General features: G+C 35.8%; 1 non-coding gene across 1 annotated transcript; it reads left to right on the top strand.

Moving 5' to 3' along the window:
• Positions 1-3,180: 3,180 nt before the first annotated feature.
• Positions 3,181-3,252, top strand: TRNAA-CGC (transfer RNA alanine (anticodon CGC)). Its single transcript has one exon. It is a non-coding gene; the product is annotated as a tRNA-Ala (tRNA).
• Positions 3,253-4,805: the final 1,553 nt, after the last annotated feature.

The raw sequence follows: 4,805 nt of genomic DNA, 5'->3' as shown, positions 1-4,805 counted from the left end.
CATGTAATTTTTGTTATACATGGATTTCTTTACCAACGCATTTACTGAACCATAATCAAAAGGTTTATATTCAGTGATTCATAGGTTATATACATTACAACTACACCTTCGACTTTTGGTGCCCCAGCAAATCATAGGAAACATCATTTTCTAGTTACCACATGATTTTTACGATTTCAAGCTCGAAATTTATGATAACCAAATTCCACAGAAAGAATTTTCTCCTCTCAACCAAAAAATTATCACCAAATAAGCACTAAAGTTTTCAATCGTTATCCATACATACTGCATCAATGTAGGTCTCAATTCTTTCGTTTTCCGCTAGTTGCTGCAGAGATTTTATATGTTGTAACTGACAATGTAAGACTTGAATGTCTATGACGTGTATACAGTTGTGTTTAAATAAGTAATAACATAGTAGAAAAGTTATCGAAACGTAAACTCAGGGAGGCATGAGACAGAAATAAAAGTGTCACCCGCCTTATCTTAGATTGCGGAGAACGTAAACACTAAGGTCATAATTTAAGAACATGCTGAAACTATAAAACTTTACTACTCTCGATTAAAGAGAGTAAAATTACAAATTGTCTTTGGTAAAAGAAAAGAGCTTGAGGCAATGTTAGAAAAACTAATCTTATTCTGATTCTTACATTACAAAGTACTTACTCCTGGCAAAGCCAGAACGCCTGGTATTTTCTAACATTAAGATGATGAATGTTCTCGAATTCAAAATACATCTATTTCGCTTTTCCATCTCTTAAATATCAGCAAATCGAAGGTAAAATTGTGATATTCATTTACATTGTTTCGATAATCAATTAAAGATGTAGTTTTCAAATGGCCAAGTATTCAGAAGTACAGGACTTCGAATAAAAACATTAACATTGTGTTGGCAATGTAGTGTAATTATATATTAGGATATTTTATCTTTTACCAAATTTTCCACCATAAACTGCTTTTTTCCACCTTTTAACCCACCAATTTTTTCGGAAAAAAATCCTAGCCTAGTTATAACACACACAAACACACATGAAAGTTGTACTTTTATATGTAAGTAGTTTTATATACCTGGAACTGTTTCTTATGCGATTTTCGCCCTTTACAATATATGTAGGATGGAAAATTACTTGCGTTTTCTTTTAATGAAATTTCAGTGTGTGTTGGTATCAACACCAATGCAAGTATGGGTCGATAGTAGGCTGATTGATTCTTCGTCCACAGTTGTAACACGTCGTTTTCCCAAAGCCCGCCTCAGCAATCCAAATCCACAATAGTCCATAGGACTTGCATCAGGAGATTTAACAGGTACCTCATTGAAAGCTATCACCTGTATACTACTTGCCTCCTCCATCTCCCTGTAGAATGCGATGAGATATGTGATGAGCCCTTGTCCATATGAATGCGCACCAGATTGGCGTCATTTCCGTACATTGTTGGAATCTCATATTCGTATATCGGCCGCATGATCTGCTCCTGAAAATAGTGCTAATTTATTTTGCAGTTCTTCGCCACCCTACGAATCTTCAGTTTACCTCGGTAACAGTAGCCAGTAACGACCATGAACCCTTTTGGGAAGGATTCTTTGCAGACACGGACCCACCTTCTGACGTTCTTGGCGCCTTTCTCTCGGTACATGATGGCTCTCGGTTTGCCGCAATCAGAAAAGTCAATCCATGCTTCATCGAGCGTTACGACGTACATCCACCTTTGTTTTGCCAGATACTGTTCGTACAGCTTCCGGGGGTTGCACTTTCGTTTCTTTTGGTGGGCATCCATGAGAAGATGGCCGCGATCTTTCATGACTCTTTCCAGTTTGAGTTGATGGTGTAACGTCCGGGTCACAATTCCCAAAGACACGTCAAGACGATTTCCCATACAATTTTGTGTTGGCGAATTTCCTACCATTGCCATTTTGCGAAGTTTCCTCTGCATGGTGGAGGTGGCCTTGGTGCATTCCCGCTTTCTAGGCAACTTCGTTGGTGATCCAAATAGTGGAGCTTCGTTGCCCTTGTACTTTTTAATAACATTTTTATTCCACTTAAACTGATGTTGCAACCAATCTTTTTGCACTGTTTTCTAATGACAGAAACACTAAAGTGGACGTCATAAAGAACCGCAACATAACCTTCCCAAAACCGGTTTAGTTTGGGCGGCATTTCGGTAACAGAGCAGAAACCCACACACTTGGAAACAAATTTAACACAACACTCACAATAATGGCCCTGTTTTGTGCGTTATTGACGTCCGCGCGGAAAAACAACTCCGTTCCCAGAAACCCACTGCACAACACTCTAGGATGCCACGAGGCAGGTCGGGTGAGCCCATTCTGCCCGGGAGGGGGAAGGAACGAAATCGGTCAAACGTAGGCTGAAAAACCTCTGTATCTTCTTACAGTCAGCATTGCAGTTGAATGTGATTTTAAAAAAGTGAGAGGCTTTTATTTTGTAGCTTTGAACTTTGTAGAATGAGCCTATAATTTTTTTAGCCTGGTGTAGCTTGCTTTACTTTCTCAGATTATTATTATTATTATTATTATTATTATTATTATTATTATTATTATTATTATTATTATTATTATTATTATTTAGTAATAATAATAATAAACTCTTTCCTTCTCAAACAATATTCTTTACAAACTTTATCCTGAATTTTTATTTTGAGATCCTGAATTTGTAATGATAAATAATGTTTTTAAGTAATAAACGTGTAGTGCAAACCGCGACCGACTTATTAAAAAAAATGGTGACATCTAAATTTTCCTCTGTAAAATCCAGGACGAATATGTATAAATCATGTACAAAATAATCTTTCTTCCCCTTGAAAGCAGCAGTTTGAAATACAATGGGACACATGCCTACGTGATCTTAGTAATGAGTTCATATACGATACCCAGTTTAATCATCTTAATATGAGTAGCTCGTAAGATAGTACTTTCGGAGTATAAATTTTAAAATATCTCCTTGAATGCATGTCCTGCTCCCTTAGGATACACATCAAACATTCTAAATAGCCTATTGTCTTCCCGATGTAACTTAGAAGCTGGGTTTGTATACCGAAAAAACAAACAAATAAAAAGATGTAAAATGAGACGTCATAGATAACCAAGTCTTACATTGTTACTTGTTATAACATATAAAATCTGTGCAACAGATGACTGCAAAATTGGCTAAAGTTATCAACGGGGGTGTAACTCAGTGGTAGAGTGTCTGCTTCGCATGCAGAAAGTCCTGGGTTCGAACCCCAGCACCTCCACATGTAATTTTTGTTATACATGGATTTCTTTACCAACGCATTTACTGAACCATAATCAAAAGGTTTATATTCAGTGATTCATAGGTTATATACATTACAACTACACCTTCGACTTTTGGTGCCCCAGCAAATCATAGGAAACATCATTTTCTAGTTACCACATGATTTTTACGATTTCAAGCTCGAAATTTATGATAACCAAATTCCACAGAAAGAATTTTCTCCTCTCAACCAAAAAATTATCACCAAATAAGCACTAAAGTTTTCAATCGTTATCCATACATACTGCATCAATGTAGGTCTCAATTCTTTCGTTTTCCGCTAGTTGCTGCAGAGATTTTATATGTTGTAACTGACAATGTAAGACTTGAATGTCTATGACGTGTATAAAGTTGTGTTTAAATAAGTAATAACATAGTAGAAAAGTTATCGAAACGTAAACTCAGGGAGGCATGAGACAGAAATAAAAGTGTCACCCGCCTTATCTTAGAGTGCGGGGAACGTAAACACTAACGTCATAATTTAAGAACATGCTGAAACTATAAAACTTTACTACTCTCGATTAAAGAGAGTAAAATTACAAATTGTCTTTGGTAAAAGAAAAGAGCTTGAGGCAATGTTAGAAAAACTAATCTTATTCTGATTCTTACATTACAAAGTACTTACTCCTGGCAAAGCCAGAACGCCTGGTATTTTCTAACATTAAGATGATGAATGTTCTCGAATTCAAAATACATCTATTTCGCTTTTCCATCTCTTAAATATCAGCAAATCGAAGGTAAAATTGTGATATTCATTTACATTGTTTCGATAATCAATTAAAGATGTAGTTTTCAAATGGCCAAGTATTCAGAAGTACAGGACATCGAACAAAAATATTAACATTGTGTTGGCAATGTAGTGTAATTATATATTAGGATATTTTATCTTTTACCAAATTTTACACCATAAACTGCTTTTTTCCACCTTTTAACCCACCAATTTTTTCGGAAAAAAATCCTAGCCTAGTTATAACACACACAAACACACATGAAAGTTGTACTTTTATAAGTAAGTAGTTTTATATACCTGGAACTGTTTCTTATGCGATTTTCGCCTTTTACAATATATGTAGGATGGAAAATTACTTGCGTTTTCTTTTAATGAAATTTCAGTGTGTGTTGGTATCAACACCAATGCAAGTATGGGTCGATAGTAGGCTGATTGATTCTTCGTCCACAGTTGTAACACGTCGTTTTTTCAAAGCCCGCCTCAGCAATCCAAATCCACAATAGTCCATAGGACTTGCATCAGGAGATTTAACAGGTACACCTTGTCTCAAAAAGGTTGAGCGCATTCTTTATTGGTGTTTTGAGGCAAAAATTTTCTAAGTCTAGCTTCGGGTATCTTCGGGAAAAAGTAAGCCAGGTTCGAACCTCCAAGCCAGCCTTTGCAATCGGGAAAAAGTTTGCAGATGTGTTTTTCTTCTTTTAAATATAATAAGACTTGTTACCAAGTGTTTAAAAAAGCAACATTGATTGAAATACTTAATGATACAATATTTCGAAACCTTT

This window comes from Thermobia domestica, chromosome 10 (genome assembly GCF_964235325.1).
Source record: "Thermobia domestica chromosome 10, izTheDome1.hap1.1, whole genome shotgun sequence".
NCBI lineage: Eukaryota > Metazoa > Arthropoda > Insecta > Zygentoma > Lepismatidae > Thermobia > Thermobia domestica.
Note: the sequence above shows the minus strand (reverse complement) of the source record. Positions and strands in the feature narration are given on the sequence as shown.